Source organism: Saccostrea cucullata, unplaced genomic scaffold (assembly GCF_032062105.1).
Source record: "Saccostrea cucullata isolate Sc308-1 unplaced genomic scaffold, CSIRO_AGI_Scuc_v1 ctg1479, whole genome shotgun sequence".
Classification (NCBI taxonomy): Eukaryota; Metazoa; Mollusca; class Bivalvia; order Ostreida; family Ostreidae; genus Saccostrea; species Saccostrea cuccullata.
Window position 1 is genome coordinate 250,467 of NW_026929620.1, and position 20,699 is coordinate 271,165.

The 20,699-nt window shown below is 34.4% G+C and overlaps 1 long non-coding RNA gene and 1 pseudogene across 1 annotated transcript; one reads left to right on the forward strand and one right to left on the reverse strand.

Annotated features, from left to right (window-relative positions):
- The first annotated feature begins 15,728 nt into the window (after window positions 1-15,728).
- LOC134281459 (uncharacterized) lies at window positions 15,729-17,452 on the forward strand (annotated as a pseudogene).
- Window positions 17,453-19,640: 2,188 nt separating this feature from the next.
- On the reverse strand, window positions 19,641-20,691 carry LOC134281460 (uncharacterized). Its single transcript, XR_009995092.1, has 3 exons — window positions 20,622-20,691; window positions 20,227-20,344; window positions 19,641-19,971 (listed from the first exon to the last, which is right to left on the reverse strand). It is a non-coding gene; the product is annotated as an uncharacterized LOC134281460 (long non-coding RNA).
- Window positions 20,692-20,699: the final 8 nt, after the last annotated feature.

Genomic DNA, 20,699 nt, shown 5'->3' on the forward strand with positions numbered 1-20,699 from the left:
CTAATGATTCAGAAGATGGTGATGATGAGAGTTCAAGGTCGTCTACACTCAGGTTCGGGTACTAATCCAAAGAAAAGAAAGCGTACATCTATTTCGAAAGAGGTCATTGATATGATGGAAAACTTTATTGATAATCAGGAAAAAAAGACGGTAGGAAAGTGAGCGTAAAGAAAAAATGCACCATGAAAAGATGGATTAGATGAAGAAACTCAATGAGACAATTCTGGATACAAAAAATAACCAGAAGTCTCTGTTGAGACTGAAGCTCTACTGGTTTGTACTTATTGCAAAGGAAGAGAAAAGTACTTAGTTGGAAACTGAAACTTTTCAACAGCAGTAAATAGAATAATGATCCTTGATTAAGTCTCGTTATGTTCTTAGTGTAGTCTACTTGCATGCCACATTATATTATAACCAGACTAAAACTGTTATTTGGAGTAGCATTTTGAGAGTATTTAACAGAAGTTTCTATTTTTAGTAACCACAGCAACACCGTTCATCGAAATCAAAAACCGATAAACAGAATTATGTATCTTAGTGTAGCCTACTTGTGTGCCAAGTTATATTGAAATCAGATCAAAACTGTAGGAGGAGTAGCATTTTGAAAGAATTTCACAGAAATTTCTATTTTTAGTAACTGCGGCAACACCTTTCATCGAAATCAAAAACCGATACACAGAATTATGTATCTTAGTGTAGTCTACTTGTGTGCCAAGTTATATTGAAATCAGACCAAAACTGTAGGAGGAGTAGCATTTTGAAAGAATTTCACAGAAATTTCTATTTTTAGTAACTGCGGCAACACCGTTCATCGAAATCAAAAACCGATACACAGAATTATGTATCTTAGTGTAGTCTACTTGTGTGCCAAGTTATATTGAAATCAGACCAAAACTGTAGGAGGAGTAGCATTTTGAAAGAATTTCACAGAAATTTCTATTTTTAGTAACCACGGCAAGACCGTTCATCGAAATCAAAAACCGATACACAGATTTATGTATCTTAGTGTAGTCTACTAGTGTGCCAGCTTATATTGAAATCAGACCAAAACTGAAGGAGGAGTAGCATTTTGAAAGAAATTCACAGAAATTTCTATTCTTAGTAACCACGGCAACACCGTTCATCGAAATCAAAAACCGATACACAGAATTATGTATCTTAGTGTAGTCTACTTGTGTGCTTAGTTATATTGAAATCAGACCAAAACTGTAGAAGGAGAAGCATTTTGAAAAATTGTTTACAGACAGACGGACAGACAGACAGACAGACGGACGGACGACGGACGCATAACCATCGCATAAGCTCTTCTGGTCTCTGACCAGTAGAGCTAAAAACCTATCCGAAAATCCTTCAACTCCGGTCAAATTTGCCATTTCCGCCATCAATAATTATATGATTGATTGATCTATATTGTTTAACTGTGAGGCGGCAATATTTCGGCTGACCTACTTTTGACATTTCATGGCTACTTTTACGTATCTCTGGTACTTAAATTGGCTTAGAATCATAAAAATTGGTCTGTTGATTTTAAGGCTATTTTTAGTATCTCAGGTACTTATTGGCTTAGAATCATCAAGCTTTGTCATTCGATGCATATTAGGTTTTCGAAGCAGGTCAACCAAAAAGTGGGTCACAGTGACCTACTTTTGACATTTTATGGCTAGTTTAACGTATCTCAGGTACTGATTGGTTTAGAATCATCGAAATTTGTCATTTGATGCATCTCATGTTTTCGGAGCTTGTTGACCAACAAGAGGCCAACGGGCCTTATAGGTCACCTGAGCATTATGCAACAACTTTCCAGTTACAGTGTATTGAATTTGATTCACGTTTTAAGCCAGATGCTATATGGCATTCACAATTTTGAAAGAAGCACCATTGATCATCATAACAATCAATTAACAGTTGCTTAGCTTGGTAGCTGAATAACCATACGCAGGGTAGGGGAACAAAAATGAACTCCAAATAATCAGTAATATTAAGCAGTAATCAGTAGTGCCCCTAATATGGTGACATAAACCCCTGACCCTAGGTCCAAACATTGCACAAATTTTTAAAAGGCACCCTTAAAATTGCCTATCTATAAAATAAATGAATGTTTTATCAATACAAAGGAGCAGATTTCAAACAATAAATTCATTTTCAGTATATAAGTAGAGAACCCCCCCCCCGCCCCTGACCCTGGGGCTTTAAAATACACAATTCTGCAAGATTAGGGCCCTTGTTCATTATAACTATATAGGTAGTTCATCTACTTCATACCCAGAGACAGAGAAGAAAATTTTCAAAGATTTAATGAATTTTCACTATATAATCAATAGAACCCCGGCCTAACACCAGAACCCTTGACCCTTGGACCATAAAATTCACAATTTTTGTTGAGGCACTCCTGCTCATCATTTCTACGCACTTAGTAAGTTTATTTAATACCAAGGAGCAGAGAAGGACGATTTTCAAAGAATTCATGTATTTTCACTATAAAATCTATAGAGCCTCTCCCCCCTACACCAAAACCCTTGACCCCGGGCCATAAAATTCACAATTTTTGTTGAGGCACTTTTGCTTATCATAAATATGCACTTAGTTTATTTAATACCTTGGAGCAGAGAAGAAGACTTTCAAAGAATTCATGTATTTTCACTATATAATCGATAGAGCCTCTCCCCCCAACACCATAACCCTTGGGCCATAAAATTCACAATTTTTGTTGAAGAACTTTTGCTTATCATAACTATGCACTTAGTTAGTTTATTTAATACCTAGGAGCAGAGAAGAAAATTTCAAAGAATTCATGTATTTTCACTATATAATCAATAGAGCCTCCCCCCTTCCCAACACCATAACCCTTGACCCTGAGGCCATAAAATTCACAATTTTGGTAGACGCACTTTTGCTTGTCATAACTATGCACTTGGTTAGTTTATTTTATACCTAGGAGCAGAGAAGAAGAAGATTTTCAAAGAATTCATGTATTTTCACTATATAATCAATAGAGCCTCTCCCTTAAACACCAGAACCCTTGACCCTGGGGCCATAAAATTCATTATTTTGGAAGAGGCACTCTTGCTCATCATAACTATGTACTTTGTTGGTTTATTTAATGCCCAGGAGCATAGAAGAAGAGTTTCAAAGAAATAATGCATTTTCACTGTATACTTATTTAGCCCCGCCCTAGCACTAGAACCCCTGACCCCAGGGCCATGAATTTCACAATTTTGGTAGAGGACTCAATGCTGATGACAATCAGAATCATACAAATAGTTTGACTGCTTGATGTCCTGGAGTAAAGAAGAAGATTTTTAAAGATTGCATTAATTTTAGTGGTTTTGGCCCCACTCCTCAGGCCCCAGGGGGCAGGGATCATGAAATTCACAATTTTTGTTCCCCTTCACCCATAGATGCTTTGTGGCAAATTTGGCTGGTATTGGTTCAGTGGTTGCAGAGAAGAAGCCGAAAATGTTCACATGTTAACAAACGACGCACGACGACGGACAAAACGGATAACAATAGGTCACCTGAGTTTACCCACTTTTGAATATCTCATTTCTCAGATCTATGTCTGGCTTAGAATCATCAAACTTTGTCAGTAGATGCATCTTGGGTTTTCAAAGGATGTCGACCAAAAAGTAGGCCACAGTGACTTGCTTTTGTCATTTTATTGTCATATTTAGGTGTTTCGTGTACTTATTGGTTTTAAACCATCAAACTTTTTTATTTGATGGTTCTCGGAGAATGTTGATCAAAATATAGGTCACATGACCTTATTGTGACATTTGTATTCTAGTGTACTTATTGGCTTAGAATTGTCAAATTTTGTCAGTTTATGCACCGTTGGTTTTCAAAGAATGTTGACCAATAAGTAGGTCACTGTGACCCACTTTAAAATATATCAAGTTCTTATTGGCTTAGAATCATCAGTCTTTGTCAATTAATGCATCTTGTGTTCTCAGAAGATTTCAATCAAAAAGTAGGTCACTATGACATACTTATAGTATTTAATAGAAAGATTTAAATATCTTCAGCCCTAACTGGATAAGAATCTTCAAACTTTGTCAGTTGATGTATCTTGGGTTTTAATATAGATAGATTGATTTATCAAAAGAGCGATTCAAGGCCCTTGGGCCTTTTTTTGGAAACATTTTGCGTTTTGTTATCAACTACATGTAGTCTTAAGTCATATTTACCCTCGTTATAATAAATTATTAAACTGTCAGTAATCTTTTAATTGAATAAAAACAAGCTGTTAATCATAATTAAGGAATCATTAATGAAAAAATGAACATACAGTAGGTGACGCACGAGAATGGACAAATATATTAGATTAGGGAGTCAGGATACCTAAAAAGTTTGAATGGTTGATAATTTAATTTCACTTATATCAAGCAGTTTCATTGGCTGAATCATTCAGAGGAACATATAATATTTTGGATTACATAACTTTCCCTACGTCACAATGAGTTACGTCAAAAACGTATTACTCCGCTTGACGTTACTTTCAAAATAATGCCCAGTCTGAAGTCTTTTTCCGGTGGAAATATTGTCTCATTGTCTACAATTGAATTAAATTATAAGGAATGAAGCTAATTTCAACTTATATTATCCGATATAACAAAACTTGGGACAGTTTACGCTTTTTAAAACTGCCCCAAGTTATGTTATAACTTGGGGTAGTGTAGATTTTAAAATGTCTAAATTATGATTAGTGGGGTAGGGTGGGGATGCATTATGTATAACAAGGGGGAAACCTGGTAAAGAACAGAATGGTCAAAGCTTCTCAGGTGAGCGATGTGGCCCATGGATCTCTTGTTCATTTAAATGCGTACTTTGTAAAATTCGTGCGTATTTCTGCAAATACACACCTTATCTGGAGCTATGTTATGCAAGTTTGAACTCCGAAATGTGGATAGGAGAAATTGTCACATACCAAACATATTCTTCAAGTTAAAAAAAGAATTCAGTTGAAAATGTAAGAGACAACGCAAACATTTGTCTTAGAAAAGCAAAGGAAACAGAAAATCTCTCAGCAGGATATTTGAAACATCTAAAACAAAAACATTAAAAAAAAATTGTGCATGCTAGATGCAGGATTTATGATATTTTGGATCTTAAGAGGTTCTCCGCCTTACGAGTAACAAGCAAAGAAAAACATTTTTGTTCTCATCAGACAACTTGGGATACCAGCCTTGTTATCCTATTTTCTGCAGCAAAAACTCACTGTACACATCTTCGATGGACTGTAAGATACTCTGAAGAAAGATGTAAAGCAGTTTAATTTCTTCAAAAAGACATATGTACTTAGAAAAAATCTAGTCACTTGTGCAAAAAGATCCAGTCACTTGTGCAAGACATTTTGATCACCAAATTCAAATCTTCATCAATCAAGTATTGAAAAGTTCCCTAGGTTCAATTAGATAAGGGTCTGATTTTTTTTACAAAGTTGAATTTCAAATGTGAGGCTCTCCGTACATTTGCATGGTCATTTTGATAGAAAATGCACCAACCAAGATATAGAGAAAATGAAGCAAGTGCTATTATATCTTTTATTGACTCATATGTCCAACCGGATATCGTTGAAGGTGACTTCACAGAGATCTCGAGCAACATAGATAGGTTGGAGGGGGACGTAAGGGCTAGCTTCAGGTTTTCTGCTAAAGAGGAAGACAAGGAATGGTGGCAGTCCTTCTTTAAAAATTATGACGAAAACGGTATTTATATAATGTTAACAAACACCATTCAATCCTGTAAATTGTATTATTATAATAATTATTATTATTATCAGGCGCAGATTCAGGATTTGGAGTTAGGGGGCGCCAAAATAGGCAAGGGGTCTGGGGGCCGCATTGAGGCCCCCAGTGGGTCCAGGGCAAAGTCCTGGTGGGGGCCCAGGGGGGCGAAGCACCCGGAAGCTCCTTGATTCTAGAGATTTTGAAGGGTGAAAATGAGGTCTGCCAAGTAGACATATTTGATTTACGCTAACTTTGACAATTTGAGGGGGGGGGGGGGCGCGCGCCGGGTGCGCCCCCTTAAATTCGCCACTGATTATTGAATTTTTACATATTAAGTCTTAAAGAAATGATTATTTTGTAGAAAATAACACAGGCTGGTTTCTTCAAGAAATACTGGACTCTAAAACAGGTATGTATTATTTCTTGTTATCATTTTCGAGTAAATTGTCATATTTTTATTACAAAAATCTGTTTTCATAATTCTTCTTTTTTTCTAGAACCTAACGCTCAGGAAGATATATGAGTCTTTGATTTCGGAGGAGATGAAGATCCCCCTATACCTCCGGTAAATAAATACCAACAATTTATGATTATTTCATTTATAACATCTACTATATACATTGCAAACGCCATTCCTTCATTTTAAATATTTTTCTTTTAGGTCATAATAGGAAAGGGCTGTAGGCAGAGGAATTCCACCGAGCAATATCAAATCGATGATTTTGTCTTGGTGGACTACGCTGGAGAGTGGCCCCAAGTTTGCCGTATTCGAGGAATAGAGGGACAACAGCACACAGGACAGTGGTACAAAGGTTCCCGGACGACTGCCTGGACCCCTTGCACAAGACGTGTAAAGGGAGCACGTGGACAAACAGAACCTTGGACAGAAACCATCTCGGAGAATCTTATCTGGTCATCAGGGTTTAATCTAACTCCATCTAGTTTGTTACCAAAAAAAGTAAAAGATGATTTAGATAGATATGAACAATATTAAATATTGCTTAGTAACGGTGTATATTGTTTAAGGAGTGTTATATCGGGGTGGAAACTGTCCTCTCTGAAATTTATGCATATATTTTCATTTTGTTCATTTTTTGAGGGAGTCTTATATCGAGGGCGGAAACTGTCCCCTCTGAAATTTCTGTACAATTTTTCATTTTGTACATTTTTTGAGGGATTCTTATATCGGGGGCGGAAACTGTCCGCTCTGAAATGTCTGTATAATTTTTCATTTTGTACATTTTTTTAAGGAGTGTTATATTGTGGGCGGAAACTGTCCGCTCTGAAGTTTATGTATAATTTGTAATTCTCATGTTAACTGAAGGCGTGTTATATCGTGGGCGGAAACTGTCTGCTCTAAAATTTGTGTATAATTTGTCATTTTTATATTAACTCAAAGGGTGTTATATCGGGGTCGGACACTGTCCGCTCTCAAACTTTATAATTTATGAATAATTTGTCATTTTCATGTTTACTGACATGAAAAAGTTTTAGAAATATAGATTTCTATTAATATTTATAATGAAATCTATAAAATAAAAATGACATAAGTATTTTAAATTTGCTTTGTCTGTCTGTTGTAAATATTTCTAATTAAAAAACCCAGTTACGATGTACCATGTTCCATTCAAGTGTGATCAAACAATTAATCGTCTAACGTATGTATCTCTATTAGAAAAAAGATTATATAACAGTAAATGTATATAATCCTTGGGGGTTAGAGGTTGGGGTAGGGGTGGGGGGTTAGTGGTTAGGTTCGAACATTAGTACCAATTTTTTTTTCCAAACACCAGCACTTCTCCATTTTTAACCTATAATGTGACGTGTCTGTGGAAAGTTTGGGGGGGGGGGGGGGCTAAACCTTTGAAACAATGTTCAATGTCTATACTAAGTATATATTTGGAAAAAAATCCCCACCCCCACCCCTAGCGTCCCGGTTCCGGGGTTATGTCGTTTGAAGTCATCACTTTGTAAGTTCTAAGGTCGATACAATGATCTTGTCAGCAAATACAATTTATATCATTGAGTCAAATGCTGACTGGCGTTTTTCATACTTATTGTTAGTCCATTATTTATACACTGAATTGACGACGGATTTTTCCGTCATTTCCCGATCATAACAAGGAGCACAAGGCGAGTGTGACCGGTTGGCAGGGGATGCTCACTCCTCACTGGTACCTGATCCTACCTCCAATATTTTGTAAGTCCATGTTTACTGTGCTCCTATTTTGTAATTGGGTTATGCACTTTTGATCTTTAATACTGTTTGTTCTCTCCATATGTTCCATTTAGTGATGGGGAATCGGAAAAAAATCATAATCGATTATCGGTAATAATCGGCTGGGCATAATCGATTAATAATCGATTATAATCGAAATTTTGAACTTTAATAAAATTAATATAGAAAAGTTAAAACTTTCAGATTTCTGTCAGACTTTTACAAAAAAACATTTACTTACATAAAATATTCAAAAATGTTAATTGAAATTTCTTTTTTACAAAGTGGAAAATAGTATTTTGTTTACTTTAAACAATATAGGACTATTGAAACAGAATGGGAATTTATTTTTTTATATAAAGTCCATGCAATGGGTATTTTACTGATATTAGTCCCACCTTTCATTTAATACATGTACGTATTTATTTCTTAAAATTAGTTTTAATTAGTTAAAATTGCAAGTTGTAAAAGTAATTATCCAGAAGTTAGACACTTGTATTTATGATTATAATTACGTTTAAAGATTGACTAGACTAATTATGTTTTCCTTTACTTGCAATACTATGGTATTGTCTAACCCCATATTAATCATGGCGGTAAAAATATCAACAAGACACGGGATCCTTCCATGTTTTCAACATTCATCACTACTTGTATGCTCTTTGCGCGTGGATTTGGTAATGAAATTAAAGTATGACATTTTTATTTTTTGTGCGCGATGTCGGCGACATTTATTTTATAATCGATTAGTAGCATCGAAGAGCTTCTAACGACCGACAATCGATTGTCGCCGACAATCGTTCCATCACTAGTTCCATTTACAAAAGTGATGTCATTAAATAGTAGAAGTCAATACTTCAGCTCCCCTTCAAATCGAGCTTTTTATTCGAATAGTTCTTAATTTATTATATTTTGACTGATACATGTATGCGATAACAAACCATCGGGGTTTCGCGCAGACCATCGGACTTTGGTGTCATCATCGAACTTAGGGGTTTTACCTATGTTACTATAGTATTTCACACGGAAATACAATTTTAAAATCTTACTCTATAAATCTGAAAATTATAGAAAATAAGAATTTCGGAATGCGCTTTATTGATAGATCCTTGCAAGGCAATTTTTTTCCTTAATACATGTACCTATGAGAAGTGAAAATATTGTTGTGTTTTAATAAAATACATTCAAATTAGACTAGAAATGTGGGCAAGCAAAACCAATTTACCAGTATTATCAGTCCGTATATTCTCAATGATGCATGTGTACAGAGTTGAACACAGTAAAACGTAAACATCAGCAAAATCTTCGTGCACTTTTTACAAAAACAGAAACCTTTCACAGGTGTTCAACTAGTGAGGGAAACACCTTTATAGAAATACCTTACATTAAGAAATTATAAGAATCAGAACCCCGAATATAGATTTTTTTTCTCTCTCGAAGAAATGCTTTGCCAGTTACTTTAGTAGATACAGCAATGATAATTTTTCGCATCATTTCTCGATCATAGATCCAGTGTAGGAATACAACAAAACCCCCATTTCTGGCCATTATGCACACGTAATTACAATAAATAAATAAATAAAATATCGCCCCATCCCCACCCCCTTTCTTTATAATTTTTAAATAATTGATCTGTAGATGTTTGAAAATATTTTCGCCGCAACTAAAAGAAAAGAGTGTTATTTTTCCTATTCATTTTTTTATATTATGTCCATATATAGGATCATAAACTAACTGCAAGAAGTAGTAATTCGCTATTGGAATTTGCTCTTGGTTCATTTTAAAATCAGAATTTTTCCGTTTATTAATGTTTTGTGCAACGATTTTATGACTAGGTCGAGAGTGTATGTTGAGTCTGCTCAATTAAAAAGGTAGGATAACGAACAGTGATCTATCACTGAAAACCACACGCAACTAGAAAACTGACCAGTCAGCAAGGGCCCCGCCATGGGGTAGAATTCAAAGGGTGCAGCTTACGGAATGATTAAACAAGAGGCCCAAGGGCCTTGAATTGCTCTTTTGATAAATTATACAACCTATCAATTGTATTTGAAGCCTCTAACCCTAAGTATTTTAAAACCCAGGTTGCACCACCTGACAAAATTTGGTGATTCTTAGCCAATTAGGACTACTTTTTGGTCTACATTTTTGGAAAACACAAAATGCATCAACTGACAAAGTTTTATAATTCTAAGCCAATAAATACCTAAGATACTTAAATATAGCCATAAAATGTCACCGTGACCTACTTTTTGGTCGACACTCTCTGAAGAACCCAAGATGCATCAACTGACAAAGTTTAATGATTCTATGCCAATAAGTACCGGAAAATATCAGGTACTTAAATATAGCCATAAAATGTCAAAAGTAGGTCATCGTGACCTACATTTTAGTTGACATTTTTAGAGTCCCAAGATGCATCTGCTGACCAAGTGTAATAATTTTAAGCCAATAAATACCTGAGATATTCAAAAGTAAGTCACCATGACCTACTTTTTGGACGAAATTCCCGAAAACCCCAAGATGCATCAACTGACAAAGTATGATGATTCAAAACCAATTAGTACTAGAGATACATAAATATAGCCATAAAATGTCAAAAGTAGGTCACTGTGACCTAATTTTTGGTCATCACTCTCCAAAAACCCAAGATGCATCAACTAACAAAAGTTTGATGATTCTAGGCCAATAAATACTTAAGATACTTAAATATAGCCATAAAATGTCAAAAGTAGATCACCATGACCTACATTTTAGTCGACATTTTTCAGAGTCCCAAGATGCCTCGCCTGACCAAGTTTGATGATCGTAGGTTTGAAGATAATCAAAATATGCCTTTTAAACAATTTGAAAACAAATGCCTGTAAAGTTCTAAAAGTAGGTCACAGTGACCTGCTTTTCCTTAAATATGTTTTAAGGTCCCATGATGGATCAACTGACAATATTTGATGATTCTAACCCTTTCAGTGCCTGAAATAATGAGATGAAATTTTTTAAAAAGGATAGGTCATAAAGATCTCATGGTGACCTACTTTTAAGTTTACCTTGTTCAAGGACCCAAGATGCATCAACTGACTAAGTTTGATGATCATAGGCCTTAAAGTGTCCAAAATATGCCTTCAAATCAATTTGAAAACAAATACCCTCAAAATTAAAAAAGTAGGTCATCGTGACCTACTTTTGAGTTATCATGATGTGAAGTCCTTAGATGCATCAACTTACAAGATTTGATGTTCATAGTCCTTATAGTAAACAAAATATAAACATTTTCATTAATTGTAAATTTAGGTCAACTTTAAAGTGACCTTGAGACCACGCCCTTTGCCCCAGGGTCATGCCTTGAACAATTTTTAATCTTCAACATATCCTGATCTTTGTATGTAAGTTTGGTGAAAATCTGCCAGGTAGTTCTGGAGAAGAAGATTTTTTTAGCAACCAGTATTTTTGGTTTTGTTTTCCTGATTATCTTCCCTTGTTTTAGGGTCCCAACACTTATTTTAGTATAAATGGTAGCCCTTGGGCCAAGGATACCCTGTGACAAATTTGACACTGATTGGCAAAGGGGTTCTTGAGTTATGGCCAATATTCTGAAAAGTTAACACACACCGCACGACGCACACCGCACAAATGGCCATAGCATTAGCTCTTTGAGCCTTTGGCTCAGAAGAGCTAAAAATGTACATAGAAAAAGCAACAGCAACTGTTTTCTTAAAATTGCAACATAATTCCTGAATATTCACAAACCTGAAAACAATATTCTTGTATTTACATTAGGCAGTAAAAAACAACTTAACATTGAATGTATATTTAAACAATTAAGAATCTTGTGTTATATAAAATGCCAGCCTTCAATGAATGCAAATATCATGAAGGCTTGAACTTAACTTCAAACAAACGGCAGTTGCAGACAAAGGTTTTCATTAATCTTAAAGTGACAGATAAAGAGAAGTCTACTCAATTTTCTGCAGCAGGCTCCCAAGGGATTAAAATCACCTGTCAGTTTTGAATACTTTTAATATTCCACAGAGCCAAAATGAATTTGAACTACCTTATATATATTGGATTCCGAAACTTCATAAGAATCCTTACAAACAAAGATACATTGCAGGTTCCAGTAAATGTTCAACCAAGCCTCTTTTGTTACTTCTCACTAAAATATTGACAGTAGTGATGGAAAAACTTCAAGAGTACTGTACAACTATATATTCAAGAAGTGGTGTAAATCAGATGTGGATACTTAAAAATTCTTAAGAACTTTTGGACAATTTGAAATCACAAGACTTTACAAAAATCAACAGCATAAAAACTTACGACTTTTCAACTTTATACACAACAATTCCGCACGACAAATTAAAATCCAGGCTTTTTGATATCATTGACAGCTGCTTCTTCAACAAAAACGGAACTCGTAAGTTTACTTACCTCGTCATTGGCCATTTGAAAAATTATTTTGTTAAAACAGATTCTGATTGCACACATAAGTACTCTGAAGTTGACATCAATATCTATGTGGTTTTTGGAGACCAGGTATTCCAACAATCTATTGGAATTCCCATGGGTACAAATTGCGCTCCGTTATTAGCAGACTTATTTTTATATTCATATGAAGCAGAATTTATGCAAAATCTTTTGCGTGAAAAGAAAAAAACACTTGATGTGGCCTTCAACTCGACATTTAGATATATCGACGACGTATTGTCAATTAATTATGATAATTTCCATTCCTACGTCGACACGATATATCCTGGTGAGCTTGAGATAAAAGATACCACAGAGTCCTACACTTCTGCTTCATACTTGGATATTTTACTTGAAAAAGACACAAATGGTAATCTAACAACCAAGCTATATGATAAACGTGATGACTTTAACTTTTCTATCGTCAACTTCCCTTACTTATGCAGCAATATAACTTCATCACCTGCATACGGAGTATTTATATCTCGATACGCAAGAGCATGCTCTACGTATGAACAATTTCTTAAACGAGGTAAATTATTGACAAGCAAGTTGATGAAACAAGAATATCAACAGTCTCGTTTAAAGTCATCATTTCGTAAATTCTATGGTCGATACAATGACCTTGTCAGCAAATACAATTCATCATTGAATGAAATGCTGACTGACGTTTTTCATACCAATTGTTAGTCCATTATTTATAAACTGAATTGACTACGGATTTTTTTCCGTTATTTCCTGATTATGACAACGAGCACACGGCGGGTGTGACCGGTCAGCAGGGGATGCTCACTCCTCCATGGCACCTGATCCCACCTCTGATGTTTCGGAGGTCCGCGTTTGCTCTGCTCTTATTTTGTATATTTGTTTAATGGACGTTGAGATTGAATACTGTTCGTTATTTCCATATCCTTATTGTACCTCTCTCATCATTTTCTTCTAAATTTACAATAAGAACTTTTTCAGTATTAATGATAGAATGGGGTTTTTATACAACTACTTTAAAAATTAAAACATTCCTGAATTAATATATTTAAAAAAAAAAGGAAAACAGTGAAAAAAAGTACCCTGGTAAATCAAAAAATCTTTTTTAATCTATTTCTTTTTTTTTTTTTTAGAATTCAATGAAATCATAACTATCAAACAAAAATAAATAATAAAAAGAGCAAGAGCCATCTTTTGCAAAAATGGCCCTGTACTTATATCAATTAATTAACTATCACCCTCTTTCCATTTTAATATTTCAAAATAAAGTAGACACTTCGTGCTTTCATGTTCTATAATGAAATTTCGTTTTGAGAATCCAAGTAGTTGAAAACAGGCTTTGAGAGATTGTAATATTCTTGACATTTGCAGAAAATATGCGTATTTGATTACCTTCAGCAAAGAATTTAAATATGAGCACAGCCCACGATCCATTATGTATTGGCATATTTTGGATCAGAGGTTGTGCTGTATATGAAATATTGAAAAAACGCTTCATTTTAGGTCATTTTCAAAGGAATTTACAGGATATGAGGAAAATGACGCATTTTATGACATCATAATGCATTGACTAGATGTGAAATTACGTCACAATTAATAAATACGTGGTCACCAACAGTCCAAGTGATAAATACTGCATTTGCAACATAAACTGAGCGGTTTTAATTTTTCAAAAATTCTCAGGGCCAAATAATGCCCAAAGTGGCTCTACCTCTTTATATTTAAATCCACATCTCAGAGTGTTCATAGCATTCCAAATTGATTTAACTTCAAAACAAACTTCATTTGCAGACAGAGTTGGTAATTAATCTCAATGTGACAGATAAAGATAATGCTCTGGATTTTCTTCAGGAGGAAAGCTAATTAATCCTATGGGACTCCTAGCAACATTCAGTTTACTGAATGGGAACATCTTCTGCAGTTATCTCTCTTTGCCAATGCATTCTTATATAAAGTTTAGGAATCTACCCCACCACCCAGCTCCAAACCAAGGGACATAGAGAACCAAACTTAACATCAAAATATGTATTTTTGCCTACTGAACTACCTTACCAAATTTGATCTTAATTGGGCAACCATAAAAAAAAGTTGCCCGTTCATTCTTATGCATAGTTAAGGAATCAACCCCACCACCCCAGCTCCAAACAAGAAGACATAGAGAATCAAACTTAGCATCAAAATATGTATTTCCGCCTATTGAACTATCATACCAAATTTAAACTTGATTGGGCAACCATAAAATAAGTTATTGGAAAAAAAACAGAAAAATTGTGGACGGAAGAGTGACAGACGGACAGACAGACAGACGGACAGACAGAGTGATTACTATAGGGCACCCGCAAATCCTTGCGGGGGCCCTAATAAAAATATGTGGTCAGGGTATAAAACACGGACCTCTGGCAAATACAGAAGTAGGATCAGTTACCTAGAAGGAGTAAACATCACTCGAAATAGGATGTTTTAGGTCCTGAAACAAGGAAAATGATATTTTACACGTACTTTACCCTAGTCACCAAAAAGATCAGAATATCTTTACCCTAATCAAAAATTTACTTTACCCTAATCATGCTCAAATTTTGTATTCGCAATCTGGCTTTAATAAGCGCATGTCATGCCGCCTTTTTGCGATTGTTGTGTTCTTCTGTACGACATAATTCAATTTTAACAACAAAATTTATAATACAAGTCTGTATAACGCTGAAACTAAGTGCAAAATGATCGAAGCGTAGGAGCTTGCCATCTTGGACTAGGGTAACGCACTTTACCTTAGTCCGTTTCTACACAGTGTAATATATGAAGCGAAAAACTATCTATTAGGAGAATTCTTTACAACATATGTAAAGCCAAAAAATGTTAAGTGAAAGAATAAGAATGTTTTTTTAAGTTATGTAAGCTAAAAAACGGACGCTTAGGGACAATAACTCTCATGTACATGTATCCTCATTCATACATTTCCTTTGTTGTATATTTGATGTAAATGGTGTCAGGGATATTCACAATTCAACCATGTTTGTAAAGTAAACATTAATTTCATACCTTCCACATAAAAATAATGTATTTGAACTAATTTTTACACATTTTAAAAAAAAAAAAAAAGAAAAAAAAGAGTGTTCACTCAAATGAATGTTTTTAAATACCGACATACTTTTAATGATACCTATAACATATTATAAAAATATAATAACCTATTATTAGTTATATTTTAACTATATTTATTGAAAATAAGGATTTTCTACTTTGAACTATTTTAAAGATGAAAACATTCCAACAAGTAAAAAGCATCACAATCAAATGCTAAGTTTGTTACACTAATATTTACTGTCAAATTCAATGTTGCGCGAATGACTGGTACATGTAAATGTAATGCTTCATCAGCAAACTTTATTTAAGGAAACACCTTTCATTATTTATTCATTTCAATTTCAGACCAATGATGTGTGGCTCAATTCCAGAGTCATTGTGATAGATTCAACCCCTAGAGGGGCTAGATTTCGCCAGGTGTGTTTTTATCTATTTGAATTTTTTTCCTATCTCTATTTTTCAAATTGTCAATATTCTATGATCAATCAAGAAATGCAATATATAAACTATCGATTAACAACAAATGTTAATGAACGACAAACGCATTCATGAAAATTATGTTAATAAAAAAATGTAAATATGCTTTTTTGTAGGTGAGGAGACGAATTGACTTTTCCTCGGAGGCTAAAGACGGCGCATGCGTGAACCTCCAAACACCTGCACCGTCCCCCCAAATTCCTGCAGATACGGTACAGATATCTTAAATTTTCATTAACAACAATTTTCAAAATGTGGTACTCTACCTTGCATGTCTGCTGGTGTCTTTCTCTCGTCCAAGTATTCAGTGCAGCAGTTATAACACTTAAATAATTTATCCATTTGCTCCTTGCGAACATGTAATGTGCGATGCGATGAAAACTTGAAAGTATAGTCACAGTAAAAGCATTTAAATTCTGCTTTGCACACTCTAACATGTAATTGTCTTTACGATTTAGTACCTTTTCACAAATATCGCAACGAAAACTATTTGTTTTTTCGTGTTCATTTTTACAATGTCGATCGTAATTAGAAACAGTACTAAAGGACTTGTTACATATAGCAAAAAATGTCTGCATAATTCACAGTCGTTCATTCAAATGACATTGAACACCTAATTAAACAATGAGTACATTTTCCTCAGTCTTATATAGTACATCATTAGTCATGCACATGTATTACATAATTTTACGTGGATAATCTTTTTTCCGGGTTACATGTATGACTGAATTCGTCATGTGTTACCCGAAAGTAAAAAGTGACGGATCTAGGGACGGCGCACCGGAATAACATTTCTTATTTGTAAAAATAATGTGTCAGCTTCCGAGGGATTCACCCCGAACCCCCATCAGGACCGTGGCCTTAATAGACCTACTGCGAGGAGGGGGGCTTTATTACAGCCCCCCCCCCCCGGCCCTGTACCCTCTTGTTGCGAAATTCCTGGATCCGCCACTGGTTAATTTTTTTCATGTAAGGTCATCTTTAAAATTGTTTTGGCTGTGCTTTCCCGACCAACTCAATTTCCCTACGTTCAAGAAAAACGAAAAATATATGATTTTTCTCTTTATTCCTTTTATCTTGTCAACAAATATTTAAAAAAAAAAATGAGTAGGGATAGCACAAGTAAACATTATTTTAAGGATGATCTAACCATGAACTTCTAGAGTACCTGTTTTATATAAAAAAAAAAAAAGAACTTACGACTACGACCAAATTTAATTCTGCTAATAACTTCTCTTTTTTTGTGCTCGTAGACATAAATTTCTTCTTTAGAAAATACAGCCCTCAGTTTTTTTCCTTTGTTTTAAACATCCTTAAGTTTTCTAGTCTTTTTTCATTACAATATCATTTATCTTTTCCAGACCATCCAGGAGGAGGCTTTTCGCCAACGCCTGCAGAGACTCGAAGAGAGACTGGAGGCGCTGATAAAGGGGGTGGCAGGGAGGAGAATCCTCCGGAAGTTAAATGTTTGTCATTTTTGTGAAAATTAAAATGTTTTAAGTTTCAACCTGTCTTCTTTCAATTCTGTAAACGGTTTAAACAGACTGTAGCAATTGTACTCAAAATTTACTAAAGAACCACTGACACAATAATACAAAAATTACAAATAATTCAAATATTTATATTTCGTTTATTCAATACATAATTTCAGAAAAAATCAACAAGTTTATGAAAAAATATCTTTACAAATACAAATCAATATGACAGTCTGATGGGTGGGCGCCTCTGTCTGGTTGAGCGTCTGAGTGGCGCTGGTTGAGGCGCTGGCATGACTGGGGGAGGTGTGGGGGCTCGCACGAGTACTTCACGGCTTCTTCTCTTTACACAAACCGTTAGAGTGATCACTAAAAAAAGTGAATCACACTTGAAATCCCGCATGACAACTGCATCGAATTCTGTCAGGGACTGGGATTCGAGGTCCACCCGTCTTCTCTGGCACCTTCTTTTAACCATACAAACAATCATCCCCATGAATATAAGTATCACTACACCTGTCCCTCCAAGGATAACACATATCCAAGGTGTGTCTAAATAAACAAAGGGTGGCTTTAGAAACAACTTCTATGTAATAGTTATTTAAATAATCCTTTATACTTTTTATTCAAATTTATTATTTAATTCAAAACTTACTGACGGTAAAAGCTGCCAATTCAACAGTTCTGAGGGTGGTCATTGCTTCGTCTTTGGGTTCACTGATCTCCTTGGCGTTTTGAAAAAAAGAGATAGAAACACAAATTTCAATTTTAATTTACTTTTTTTAATTTTGTTAAAATAACATCGATTCAGTTGAAAATTCTTCACGATATATTTAATTATGTACAGTGATAATAAATTGATTTTCATTATTATCATGATGAAATTCATTAAAGAAAGAGGTAGAGCCACTTTCGGCCATATTTGGCCCTGAGAATTTCTGAAAAAATCAAAACTGATCAGTTTAAGTAGCAAACGTAGTATTTATCACTGTTAAGGTAGTACGAGTGTGAAATCAAAGTAATGGAAAACAAATGATTTTGGTATTAATGGATACACATATGTATAAGCAATACATGATTATAATATAAAGAAAAAGAGTGTAGTCGTTTGCCCGCTAGTGGTTGCCAAACTAAGGGAGGTAACTCTGAGTGATATTTTCCTTAAAAATATAGTCTGCACACCAACTTAAAAAAATAGGTCAAATATTATGTAAAATTTTGAAATGCTAATTTTTATTAAACATGGAACATCTGTTCTAAAACTTAAAACAATTTAAAAAAAAATTAACAAATTATAAACTGTGCTTGCGGCGCCACCTAATTTCTTTCACCAAAATACTAAAGTTGTGGATCTTAATCAAATTATAAAACATAGACAGAGTAATGGAATCATAAAAAACAATTTATTTTCTAAAAATATAATAACAATCAATCTATTTGTCCAAATTTCAGAAAAAAGAGTGGAGTCATTTTGAAAATATTCAACCCGAATTTCCTCTGATCAGCATTTCTCTGCAAAATTCTCATAAATACAACTGCTCTAAATTTGTCTTCATTTATGATACAATAAAAAAACAACTTATATGGAAAATGAACATGGTACAATATTCTATAAACTATATATTACCTGAACAATATTCATTTGTTAAATATAAAAAGTCAATGTTTCATTAAATGTCCTCCATAGCCATCTATATTGTCCAATGATTCGACACTGTCAATGAAATATGAGCAATACGAATTTTTATCACAAATTTTACAATATGCAGAGTAATGGATATAAAAAATGCATAGGTTTTACATGAACTAAAACAACAATCAATTATTGTGTCCAAGTTTCAGAAAAAAGAGTGAAGCCATTTTGAAAATATTCAGCCCGAATTTCCTCTGAACATCTTTTCTCTGCAAATTTTCATGTTTATGACAACATTTTTCCAATAACATTTCCAAATTATACAATATGTATTAAAATGAATATTGTACAAATTTTATGAAATAATATTATATCTGATTTCATTTCAAGTATATAAAACAATAATATCATGTACCAGTTTTTAATTGTAAATAGAGGACTCTCCACTGCGCCTGTGTCCTGTTTTAAACAAAGTGCGATGATGCCTAAAAGGCCCTGCACTATACCAGAAGAAGATTATGAGTTCAGGCATGACTTGATAAGTTTAAATAATGAAAGAGTGTCTAGAAAACCATGAACCTTTGTGACAATTTTTTCCATAATTTCACAAGACAGTATAATGCTTGAAAAAGAACAGAAACATATTAATTTCTTATATTATGACCATGCAAGTACCATCACATTGTCATTGGTAGACAAAGAATCCAAAAAGCTTGTAGGAGCTGTCCTTATGTTTACTGCTTTCACCTCTGTCATTGTGGTACATTTCCTTCCTCTCAGTCCTAGTAACAGTTATTTCTCTTACTTTTGGACAAATTGGAGTCTTTGGTAGTACATGTAAATATGTATTGGTTGAAGTGGTTTTCTCCATTGATGGCGGAAATTTGTAGTACGGTATATGTGTAGCATACGCTCTAACTAAAATACAATAAAATAAATGATTACATATTCATTTATTAGGGTAAACTTAACTAGAAAAGATATGGTATTATAAATGTGATACTCCCCTACCAAATACAACACAATACAAAAGAATACATATAAGTGATGTATCATTACCATTTAAAAATTATCCACTAGACTTGACTTTTTCAAAAGTAAATAAAATTTCACACCCAGTTCAAAAGTTTTTCAAAAGTTAGTCAAATTCCATGATAAAGGTAACAAAATTACCCATAAAAACCTATCGTTGCTGGTATCTTATGGTTATCATGAGAACTTCTCTGCAGCACATCCAGAAGCCTGCAAAGGTCCTTCCCTATTGACTTCATTTGTAGACGTATTCTGCTGCCTGTGAAATGACAAGGATATTTTAAGATTAACAAGTCCTAGAACAAGATATGTTTGTAAAACACTTATTGCTTCCTCCCCATTCTCCAAGAAACTGGTAATTGGAATTTTTCTAAGTTGAGGGGATATAAATATGAAAACAATGCCCTGATCTTACAAAACAAAGCTTGACTTATATAGTTTTATGATAAATCTGTATACCAAATTTCATTTCAATATGTGCAACCTCTGCAAAGAAAATAAACAAAAACTGGTGGTGAACCAACATGCAGACTTACCGACTGACTAACAGACAGCTGCAAAGCTGTATGAACTCCCGTGGCGTGTATCTGATATCATACCCGTAACTGGAAAAA